Source organism: Pongo abelii, chromosome 18 (assembly GCF_028885655.2).
Source record: "Pongo abelii isolate AG06213 chromosome 18, NHGRI_mPonAbe1-v2.0_pri, whole genome shotgun sequence".
NCBI lineage: Eukaryota > Metazoa > Chordata > Mammalia > Primates > Hominidae > Pongo > Pongo abelii.
Window position 1 is genome coordinate 62,222,744 of NC_072003.2, and position 13,498 is coordinate 62,236,241.

Sequence of the window (13,498 nt, forward strand, 5' to 3'; positions counted from 1 at the left end):
CAGATGAAAAAACTGGGGATTCAGAAACCAAAAATAGATCACCAACAGCAAAAGCAAAAATAAAAACAATGATCAAAGAAATGGTGCAATTATTCAACTTCAAAGTCTTTCAGAATTCCACCATGTTGCATCTCCAGGAGGCCACAAGTGAGGTTTTTATGCAGAGGTATTCAAATACAGGAGCAAATCCCTAAACACTTGGAGTCATTCTTTTGTTTTAGAATTTATAAACAATAACTCAACCTGCATTCTGTTTTGCATCTGTAATTCAAGCATGAAGGTCCTGGTATATCTCTGGGCTTGTAGTTCCTGGCTGGATTTACATTTAACTCTGTGATCAAAACTACAAATGCTCTCCAGATAAAAGTGTCATAATATCTAAACTTGCATTTTGTTTGACAGACTACCCTTTCAAAAATTAAATTTTCAAGACCATACTTTCATTGAGAAAAATGCACACCCACAGATACGTACATAAAAATTCTACACAATAAAGATGTCCACAGCTTATGTAGTAATTTGATATAATAATGAACTTCTCTTGCCCTTTCTGCCAAGTTCCTGCAGGCTGTTTACATTCCTGCCTCTTTATCTTCCTTTACCCACACACTTCCTCTTATGCAGATTGCTCCAGCCACAGGGTCCTCTTGAATACAGTGCCATTTTTTCTGCCATTTTTTTCTTTGCCTAGAAAACACTCCTCCTAGCTCTTCAAATGGTTGGCTCTTTTTCAGCATAAACACTATATTTTCAGAGAGGCTTTCCCTGATGTCTTAGGTGAGGTTTCTCAGATGATGACTTGTAGAGTATCCAGCCATCTCATTTTGCCTGGGATTGTTCCAGTGTGCACAGTCAGGCAAACTGAGACAGTGAGTCACCATAGATCTGTTAGGGAAGTGCTCCCAAGGGGTATTTGCCAAAAGCGTGCGGGAGCAAAAAAGGAAAGACGATACCAACGTTCAATGGAGTACTTGAACTCAATCACATAAGGGAAATCTAGAGTGTAAAGTAAGCTCAGAGTTTTTCTCCAATGGAGTCAAAAGAGATTTAAGCTTCCGTAACCCCGTGGAAGGTGCCCATCAGTAGTTAGCAGGTTGCCTTGTGGTGGCCATGGGGGAAGTAAATTTTTAGGGAGGTCCTTTTTTGTTGGGGGGGAATGTAGGCAAGCATTCCATTAGTCCAAAGGCAGGTTGCCAAAGAAAATTACAGGTGTGGGTCATTAGAAGTAAAGGCACACTGAAGCTGGGGAGGAGAACACAAAAACAATCTTTTCCCATTGGAAACACCTTTTCCTCTTCAGCCCTGCTATATTCATTTCTTTACTATCTTCAAGACACCTATCAATATTTGACATTATCACGTGTGTATAGATATATAGATCTATATCTGTATCCATATCCACATTCATGTTCAAATCTGTCTGTACTCATTTCTACATGTATGTGGGAATATTTTAATTACTCTTTCTCCTGCTAACATTTAGCTACGAGAGGACAGTAACCCTATTTGTCCTGTTCACTATCCAATATGTGACAGCTGCTCAATAAATACTGGAAAAAACAGTAAGTTAGATCATTTGGTAAACTATAATATTTCAGCAGAATTGAGTAACAGCGTAGCCTTTGACTCAACTGCTTTATCTCAATTCTAATATACCTGTTTATTTTTCATTTTCTTTTTATTTTCTACGGTCTTATTGAAAAAAATACAGTTCCTGCCCAGCCATTCTTTAAACCTCCCTTTCTTTTTATTTGTTTCTATTTCTTTTCCTTTAAAAATATTCTCACTCAGACAGTAGAGTTTAGTCCTAACAGAATAAACTCTGGAGCATTCTAGAGTGCATAATTTTGGAACTTATATCTGCCACTTGCTATGTGTATGACTTTGGGCAAATTTTACTCAACCATAAAATGAGGGGTATAGAGCCCATCTCATGAGGTTATAATGAGGGTTAAATAAATTAATATATTCAGAAGCAGTTAGGTAGTGCCTAGTACATGGAGAACACATAAAGATTATCTACTACCAATCACTGATAAAATACTGATTTTCTACATTGACTCTGTGTCATTGTGGGTTATTATAATTTATTTTCCAACAGTTTCCAAAAAGATTCAAGATAGTTTGATTCTAGTTTATTTTATTTTAAGTCATCTTACTAGAAATTGTATTTATAAAATCAGTTTTCTCAATAAGTATTAGAGTAAATTTATCATTCAAAAACACACACACACTCACACTCACTCACATTCTCAAGACACAAAATCTAAAAAGTTTTTGTGTAGCTCATCAACCTCTTGGGAGAAGCTTGTTCAGAATTCATGGAAATAACTCTGAGGTCTCAAATGAGTTGGGGAACAGAGTGATGCATTGTTGTCTTCTCATTTTTGTCGGGCACTTAGAGTTACCTTGATGGTTTATTACATTTAAGATGATTTTATTTGTAATTTGAGAAATGAAGCACTGTGATTACTTAAAAATGTTTTTGCTAGTTCTAAAGATTGGTATACATTTCTTATCACTCTATTCATAATATAATTTTGAAAAGTTTTATTTTTAAAAATTTTATACCATATATATAATGCTCTAGAGCATAAGCAACATTTTCACTATTTGAACATACTATTTGTATTTGAACAGTAAATGAGCAGATTTTTTACCATATTAACACAACTGTTAATTATGTAACACCATTAGATGCAGATGACATGGTACCAGATTCTTTTGAAAACATATGTACTTTAATATTATAGATTATAAATATCTGAGAAGCTGTATTAGTGTACTATTTATGGTTGTAGAACTTAAAGACAGAGTGCTTACTCCACCTCCATCTGTGAGAGCTTAACAAGTCATGACTTCTGTCCTTGTTTCAGTTTCCCCATCTGTGAAATGGAGATGATGATAGCATTTACTGTTAAGGTTGTTATAAATTTTAAATGATTAAATTCATCGAAATAATTGAAGTGGTTTGCCATAGCACTTGGTTCATAGCAAGTACAATTTAATATATAGTTATTTTTATTAATATATCAAAATCCTCTGGAATTCATTTTATTCATTTGCAGTATGAGCCAAATGGACTGAGAGCACTCCCCTGTATATACATATTTCTTACAAAAGAGAATTTCCTGTTGTCCATTTGATAGTGCACTTATGATTGTTTTTTATTCTTAGAACAAGGTATATAAGTAAAGAGTGTGATATAGAATCATAAGTTTTGGGCTCTAATATTGACTTCACAGTATTAGTTATGTGCCCTTGAGAAATATACCCTCTCTGTGGTTCATTTTTATGGTCTCCAGAAAAGATATAGTAATAACTCTATAAAAGAGTGGTTATGAGTTTAAATAAAATGACATCAAAACAGTGGAAATTCTTGACAAACTTCTGTTGCAAAAGTTGTACTTATAATTGTTATGATCAATGAAGATGTATTATTTTTTAATTTTTGAAGTTTAATTTATATTCCTGATACACTGTTATTTCACATAGAAGTGTATCATTTTTAGTTAGTGTTCATAAAATGTTTAAATACTTTGAATTTAATGATCTAATCTCTGGAATTATTTTCCTAGCCTAATATTCTACAGCAAGAATAGCAAATAAAATTAACTCCATGTGCCAACATCAATCTACTGCTAGTGTCTGCCTGGGAATGCAGTGAGTTGAGGATTCTGAGGTCCTGCTTGAAGAGACTGTTGTGAGTCACTACACCTGCTATGGTTCTGGGGAGAACCTGTATTTGTTGTGCTTAGATTAAAAAGTATGATTTAGCTGTTAATAGGGAAGAAAGAAGGACCTTCTGGAAGGGATTTGGGTCCAAAGAGTTACAGCTAGAAGAAGAACTTAAGTTCAAAGCATTTTCTCCTTTGAAAACCTCTCCAGAGGATTTGTAGGGTGGCTAATTTAGAATAAGACTGAGGCATCCAGGAAACAATGCCTAAACCCATTGCCAAATTTCAATTTCTGCTCCTCTTGCTATGGACAGTTACAGCATTTACTAAACCCAGAAACACAAACAGATAATACTTGAAAAAAAATCTACTTCTTTGGTGATTTCTGTAGAGGCCTGTGGGCTTTTCCATAAATATATTTTACTGCCAAATTGCATTTTACTTAATTCCTTTATGACATGCTTTAAAATAAATTCTTCAGAATGGAGTGGTGGGAACTTTTAATATCAATCTGCAAATACATTTAAAAAATCTCAGAGGAACTCCCCTTTTTATGCTGAAATTCATTTGCTGATGATTTAAGCTCAAAACTTAAATGTGATATTTAAGAGCCTAGTAAACACATTCCAACAAATGCGTCTATGAACCAATTATATCTTTATGCCTCATTGATCAGCATGTGCAGAGCTGGGCTGAGAGAATGTCTGGAGCCAATTTGTATGTTGTAGCTTTAAATTCTTTTCTAAAGAGCCTTGTATAAACAGGGAATGGTTGCCTTTTCGGAACATGCTTTAATTTAAATTCTAATATAATTTAATTATGTTATCCTCCACCACCCTGCCACTTCCCCAGACCTTCACGCTCCCCCACACCATCCCATTTTCATTATTGCTGGACACATGATGACACTCTCAATCTCAAGAATTTGATAACCTTTTTGTTCAAAATTAAATTAGAAAACCAAAGAAAATTCTATGTAGTTGAAACAATTACTCATTACAAAATGAGGAGGTCAGTGGAGGCAATGCAATCTAGAAACAATGGAAACAATGGAACCAGTCTTTGGTCTTTACAATGCAATAGGACCAAAAGGTGCTTAGATCATAGGTATTTTGATAGGACTATGATTGGAAGGGTATAAATGTTTTTTCTTGGTGGTGATGGGAGGATGTTTTTTAGATTTTGGGGGGTGAAGAGCAACTAATGTATGAACTATTATTATATGTCAGACATTGTGCCCACATTTTATTTATATTATTCAAATTAATTAATCCTCAAAAAAGTTATCAGAAGTTTTATTAGGGCCTGGTGCGATGGCACATGCCTATAATCCCAGCACTTTGGGAGGCCGAGGCAGGTGGATCCCTTGAGTCCAGGAGTTTGGAACCAGCCTGAGCAACATAGCCAAACCTCATCTCTACAAAAATTACAAAAATTAGCTAAGCATGGTGGCACATGCCTTTAGTCCCAGCTACTTGGGAGGCTGAGGCAGGAGGATCATCTGAGCTTGGGATGCGGCGGTTTCAGTGAGCCAAGACAGTGCCATTGCATTCTAGGATGGCCAAGAGAGGGAGACAAGAACCTGTCTAAAAAAAAAAAAAAAAAAAAAAAAGGTTTATTAAATTATTATTACCTCCTATTGACAAGGAAACTTAGATTTGTAAATAATACGAAGTACCTGTGGTAAGAAAGGAAAAGAAGTGGGCTGCATGAAGGCTGAGAAACAAGGATCTTTTACCAGGAACTGATGGAAATTTCCTTGGGGCATGATATTCAGAATGATTAGTCCCTCCCCACTTAATTTGAGTCTGTAAGTCCTACTTGTGAAAATATAATTATTTGAGAAGAATATTTGATAGGACTAACTGAAGCCACCTGCCAACATTGATCAGGTTGGGTTGGATTACCTTAATTGACAGCCCCGAAGATGGTAACAAATGAGGGAAGGGAAAAACACAAAACAGCAAAAGAATAGAAATCATATTCTAAATGAGACCTCCGAACAGCTACTAATAATTTATATAAGATGGTACCCATTATAATTTTTGGATGAAGTAGAAAAACTCTCAGGTGATTGTCTATTTTATTGTATGTTATCAAAACGACTTCTCTTTTCTCCAGCCACAGATAAATTTTAATGTTTCTTTCACTCTGTCATCCTAAGACCAATTTCGTATACAGAGATATGGAAAAACTGTCCTTTCAACGAATAATATGCATTGCTGTCTATGTTTAACAATTACAATGACAACAAAAAGCACAGAACCCAGGTCCACTGGAGTTCTAGATTACAGCAACTGCTTTTTGCTATATTGCAGATTAAATCGGTGCCTTTAAGGAGGTCACTTAGTCACTTTCAAACCTCTATTTCCTCACCCATAAAATGAAAGTTATAATAGCCCTTTACTCAGTACCGGCAGAGGAGCCAATGCATATGAAGCAATTAGCACTTTGCCTAATACATAACGTCCCACTGGTGTCTATAAAACTATCTGGATGGCACGAAAGAAAGCAAGGCACTCAATCTTGGGGAAACCTCAGCTCAATACATTGATCCAAATTAAGCAATGATTTGGGCTGAAGATCAATATTTTAAACAAAAACTCAGAATACTTTATTTCTTTTGACTCCTGTGTCTATTGCATACAAGTCTTGTGAGTTAGTATAAGACTATCAGCATTCATATACATCATTTCAGCCAAGGCATAGTCAAAATGTCAAAGCCTCTGTTTAATTGTATATAGCCTGTTAAGTAAAGCAGTGCCAGGTATCATTAATAGCCATCAAGGAGGAAAAAGGTTGTTACAAACTAACATCCCCAGGGAAACATGCTGTAAAATAGAGTGTCAAGCAGCCCTATAAATAATCTATATTAACTACATCTTCACCTAAGTCAGAGAGAAGCCCAACCTTATTGTAAATTACATCAAAAAATCCCATCCCCAAAACAGAAAGGCTATAACTGCTTCTCATGTGCTAATATATTATTAGATATTAATTTGTCAAGTTTAGGGTGGAGTAATAATTTAAATGGGTGAGAAAAACAGTTACCTTGCTTAATTAAAATGGAGAATAAATATTCCCTGAAAACAGTCTGACTCTCTGTCTTTGTTCCCTGTTTTCATTCCAAAATCCCTCCAAAATCCAAGATCCTGCATTGTGTCAGTTAGAAATGGTGATCTCTGGTAATCTCAGTAACATTATACAAATGCTTCCTGAAAAGAATGGGCTTATCCCCAGAAACATCCCAGATCAGTGTTTGGGGAAAATGAAATTTTGTTATCAAGATGTATCTAAATCTGACACTGAAATTTGCACCTTTTTGGAAAGGTTTCTTGTTCTATTTGGGTTGAAAAATCAGTTTTCATGTTGAATAATAATGTTGAAAAGAGCAAACTCTGGTAAAAGGGAGACCTGGAAGTACACTGTTAAACTGCTTCCAATAATGAGAGAAATACAGAAGCACTTTGAGACTTTTAAGTCTTTCTCCTCTCCTCCACCATTAAATCTCCAAAGTGCCTAAAAGTGTTAGATTTCTTGAACATTGTGAATGTAAATGGTCGTTGAGGATTGGAGAGGTAGAAACTGTTTTTTTTTTTTTTTTCTCTGCTGAGTAATTATGTCAGTGGGGAAGTTTAGAAATGCAAATAAACCTCTCTCCTGCTTCTATGTGTCTGTTTCTGTGTGCGCAGTATTTTTACCTATAACCCTTACAACAAGGTCTGGCATTTCCCAAAACAAGAATATTACTCTCAATTTGTTTCAGACGTGGTATAATATTTTCAGTTATTTGAAAAAACTGTCACTTGGGCTGCAGTTTCTTTCTAGTATCAGTGATATGGAGAAACGTTCTGTCAACGAATTATATTCATTGCTGTTTATGTTTAACAACAATGAAAATGACAACAGAAAGCACAGGACCCAGCTCCAATTATTAGAGAAAACTCTTGATTGAACAGAAGTCACCTAAAAATACACTTGGTTATTTAAAGAATGAAAGGTATCGTCACCTCTTTGAGTAGCTAGAAAACAGTACTATTTCCTATGTATGGCCTTACATATGTAAATGAGTAATTACATGTGGTTTTAGGAACAAAATCACTAACCTCAACCTAAAAAGGAACATTTTTCTACCTTGATATTGTCAAAACTTGTTCCCAGTCTCATTGATGTATTTTAATTCAATTTAACACAATACATCTAATATAACTCATTTTTTAAGATTAATAATATTTCCTCCCTAAATTGTTAACTTTAAGTTTACTTTTTATTCTTCATGGCATCTGACAACATGTCTCTTAAAAATGATTACACCACCTTTCCAGAATCCCTGACAATAAAGTAAAAAATAACATTATGGCACCATCTAGTGACCTAATATTTTTCTTTTTCTTTTCTGATATTCAGCTCAAAAGCCCATATTTCTATTGATTATGTAAAGCTAGGTGTTTTTGTAGCAAATGGGCAGCTAGAAATAATTTCTTTATACTATTACCCATGGATGAATCAAATTGATCTCAATGAAATAAAATTTCAAAAATAATTTCCTACCTTGTAGAGTAGAAAGTGTTTTATAAGCAGGTTGATGATTTTGGACCTAACCTAGTTCTGCTAGATAAAAGTGAAATTATTGTAGGTAATGAAACAGGTAATGAAATTACTATACACTCATATTTTGAACTGAGTAAGACAAATCTATTTCTAGAACATGTTTTCATAAACAAATGAACTTTTTCTTTGTATACAAAAGCTGATTTTCTCATACAAGTAATCATGATTACTTATGTGACAACATCACAAAACCTGAAAATTTTGGTAAAAGAAAATAAATACCTCTTATACTACCAGATATAAATATTAATTTATTACATAGCTATGCATTCTCATTGTCAATAGGTGTGATAGTTAATACTGTCACCTTGATTGTATTAAAGGATACGAAGTACTGATCCTGGATGTGTCTGTGAGGGTGTTGCCAAAAAAGATTAACATTTGAGTCAGTGGGCTGGGAAAGGCAGACCCACCCTTAATCTGGTGGGCACAATCTAATCAACTCCTAGCGAATATAAAGCAGGCAGAAAAACATGAAAAAGAGAGACTGGCCTAGCCTTCCAGCCTACATCTTTCTCCTGTGCTGGATGCTTCCTGCCCTCCAACATCGGATGCCAAGTTCTTCAGGTTTGGGACTCGGACTGGCTCTCCTTGCTCCTCAGCTTGCAGACAGTCTATTATGGGACCCTGTGAATGTGTAAGTTAATACTTAATAAACTCCCCTTTATATATATATATATATATAATATATATAATATATACTATATATTATATATGTATGTATACACATATATAATAATATATATAATAATATAATTATATAATATATTTTATATATTATATATAATATATTACATATATTCTATATACATATATACTATATACTATATATTCTATATAACATATATGAATATATTATATGTAATATATATGTATATATAATGTATATAATATATGTATATATTATGTATATACAATATATGTATATAGAATATATAATATGTATATATGTACATATAATATATAATATATGTATATAGAATATATATAATATATATGTATATACGTGTGTGTGTGTGTATATATATATATCCTATTCTGTCCCTCTAGAGAACCCTAATATGATAGGTATGTATTGTTTGACATAATATGCAAATTAATTTCTAGCTTATTTTTAGAATTCATAGATGTCTCATGACTTATCAATTCATTATAATTCTAAGATTGAATCTTAAATAGGAATGTATTGCATTTGTGTGTGTGTGTAAAAATTTGAGTTATCAGTGTATCAACTTACCTTCGTCTTTGAAATGTAGTGCTGTTTGCAGCAGGAAGCAGAATTTACAAAATGGAACTTGCTAAAATCATGCTTAAAACTAGAGCCTTTAGACTATGAAAGAGTCTAAGTAGATTATGCTATGAATAAACTAAATATGTAGGGTTGCTTCTGTAACATGAAAGACATCTAAGAAGAAATTCTCACTGAGGATACTGAATTTTATACTTTTCCCAACTTTGACATCAGAATTTGACTATAACAGTGAAGCAGTATCTATCAGGAATAATTAATCTATTTAAAATAAAACTCCAAAATAAAAACAAAATTGTAGGTTTTTTTTTAAATCCGTAAGTTTATAAAAATCGTTTTTAAAAAGTTAGGAATGATTGATTCTAGACTTTGTAAAAAAAAATCCTGCATATTTTTCTGTAGTATTTATTAATATAAATAAGTATAAATGCTCATTAGTGGTTTCTGATACTTATCTCCAGTCTTTTTCTATGGAACTGGCAGTACCCTTCACCAGTGTGGAAAAGGGAGTGGTTCTGTGAGATAAGAGAATTAATTTATCTTCTTGTCAGTGCAGACCATGCCACTCACCATCTGCACTGGGCCTGCTTCATGATCTTTATTCTGAACCACAGAATGTACTTACTCAAGTATAATTTTTAAGTAACTAATCCTATCAATTGATGGCCATGGAAAACCTCATGAAGGTCTCTATTCTCTTCAAATCCCTGGTTGCTGAGTTTATATGTAAATTCTGGGAATGGCTTTGTGACTTGACTCTTTGCATCTGCGTGTCAGTGAAGGTGAGATTCCCTTCTGTAATCACAAAGATATTGGTGGTGAAGAGAGAACTGCTTCAAACCCTATTTAAGATGAACAGTAATATATTAGTCCAATTTTTAAAAAATTATAATATAGAAGACAATATCATTTACAGTATGGCTCCATTTGAGTCCTTTCAGAATCAGTGTTATAGTAGTGAGTAATGCTTAATCATTTTGGGTTCTCATCTGTCTAGAAATTTTGATATTTCTTCAGCACACTGAGTACCTTCTAATTTCATTCTGATCTTCAAATATGTAATTGTTGGGTTTTGGTTGTTGGATGCATTTATTCAAAGTGTTTTCACTTTAGAAACTTTCAGGGTAGCTATGCTGCTTTCTTAACAGAAATTAAACTCCCTAAGATTCAGTAAAGGTTTTATGAGCACAAGAGGGAAACACCATTGCCCCTGAAAATGGCTGACGCTGTGAATTTGATGACAAAGTTTTGGTGTTCTGAGTAGATGTCATGGTGATCATAGAAAGGACATGTGAAGCATAAGGGAATAATTTGAATACAAAATCATGGCCAGCATTGGGGAAAATAAATCTCTTGTTGGAAGTATCAGAAACGAGTAGGCGCCAAGGAGTGTTCCACAGAAACAGAATGCAAAGGCAAACCTGGTATTTTAAACTTTATGAAGCTCACTGCTTTCACTGTGACAAGTGAGAACACTGAGACAAAAGGAAAAGGCGTGGTTGTCTCAAAGCACACAACTATAATAAAACTGGTACCAGAAAACTAAGAAGACACCATAGCATAGCAGTTGAATAAACAAATTAGATATCTAAAGACAATCTGGATTTGAATCCCAGGCTTCATAGCCTTTAGTTCTGAAAATTTTGAAAACACATTTTGTCCCTATGAACTTCAGTTTATTTATTTATTGAAATAAATTTAATAATACCAGTAGCTGAGAAAATTGTGCTAATTAAATGAGATAATACAGGAAAAGATCTTGACACAGATACTAAAATCTAGTAATTGAACAATAAAATTTAACCAGTGTGGGAACCTGCTTTATAGGCTCCCATTATTGGTACCTTTCCATTGCACTACAGTAATTGTGCCAAATAACTAATATTAAATGAGCATTTGAAATAAAAGAAGCAAAATGTCTGCATGGAGGTTCTAGCAAAATATAATAAACTATTTGGTGAGATTGTGTAACACAGCCTGAATTGGGTGATCTCATAACTTGGCCTAAAGAACAACTGAAGCTGGCCTTCTTTCCGATTTGTTGTCATTATCATTGTTGTTATTTTCTAGGATAAGTAATGGAAACAATGCCTACTTTAAGAATATCACTGAGGCCCATGGATAATATGAAGAGGACCTTTAAAAAACTGTGGGTTTTGTAAGCTAGCAGTAAAGAGCATTATGCTAACGGGAAGCCATATTTCTGCCTCAACAGGAAACAACCAACACAAAACAAAACAAACAAGAGCAGAGTGAGGAGATCAACAGGAAAAAATATGTCAGTAAAGGGGGTAAGCTCCTTCTTCCACAATTAGGGAATATTTCTGCAAGTGCCTGCTGCCTTGTTCCTTACCAGAAGAACTCAAAGGACAATGGACCAGATTCACACTATAGACTGGCTGCAAGTTTCTCAGAGCCAGGAGAAAAAGAGAAAAGGACCCTTTTCAGGCGGGATCCTTGCCTGAAAAGACGATTTGGGACAATTCTACTGTGGCAGAAATTAAAGAGGATGCCTTACTGCGTTTGAGATTGTTGCACATTTAGAATACTCGCAAGAGATAGCCTGAGGCCAAATGCTCCCCAAGGTCACCCTATATATATATATATATTTTGTGTGTGTGTGTGTGTGTGCAGTATATATGTATACTATATACATATATATGTACTATATATATAGTATATATATATACATTTATATATATAGTATACATTTGAATACATAGTATATGTATATATAGTATGTATATATATAAATGTATATAATATACATACTATATATAGTATATATACTATATATAGTATATATAAATGTATATATAGTATACATTTACTATATATATATTTATATATATAGTATATATATAGTATACATTTGAATACATAGTATATATGTATTCAAATGTATACTACACGGAGAGAGAAAGAAATAGGTATACATGTATAATACACATACACATATATATGGAGACAGAGCAAGAGAAATTATTTCCTCAGTAAGCCTCATTTATATTCCATAATTTTTAAAATTTTTACCATTTCAACAAATTCCAATAATAGAGTCAATATTTTCAGCTCCAACTCTAAGTGACTGTATCTAAATTACAGTTAATTTATTTAACAGCAGTGTGATGGATGCTGAAGATGTTGGTCATGAAAATAACTCTGTAAGTAGTCAAGCCATGCTTGTCTCCTACAAGTTATGCCCGTGAAATAGGAAGAGACTTAGAGATCAAAAACATTGTAGCATTTGTCTGTGGGAGAGTTTTGACTTAAAAGGACCTCCTTCATGATTGTCACTATGACCATCATGTGACTGAGTGGCTTAAACAGTAGATATCTGTATTATCACAGCTCTGGTGCCTGGAAATCTAAAATCCAGGTGCCAGCAGAGTTGGTTTCCATGGAGAACTCTTTCCTTAGCTTGCAGATGGCTGCTTTTTTGCTGCCTGTTCTCATGGTCTTTTCTCTGTGCCTGTGCCTTCCTGGTGTATCTATGTGTTGTTCTAGATCATCGTCTTATAAGGAAGCTAGTCAGATTGGATTAGGGCTCACCTTACCTGCCTCATTGTAACTTAATCACTTTTTCTAAAGCCCCATCTGCAAATACAGCCATATTCTCACGTACTGGGGTTTAGGATGTCAAAACATGAATTTTTCAGACACAATTCAGGCCATAACATTCCACCCTCAACTCCTAAAATTCATGTTCTTCCCACACACAAAATACATTCAGTCCCATCCCAGCAGCCTCAAAATCTTAACTCATTCCAACATCAACCCTGAGTCCTGAAATCTCATCTCAACATCAGTTACATCAAGCTTGGATGACACTTCAGGTATGATTCATCTTGAGGCAAAGTTCCTCTCCAGCTATAAACCTGTGAAACCAAAAAAAGTATCTGCTTCCAAAATACAGTGGTGGGACAGGCATGGGACACACATTCCCATTTTAAAAGAAAGA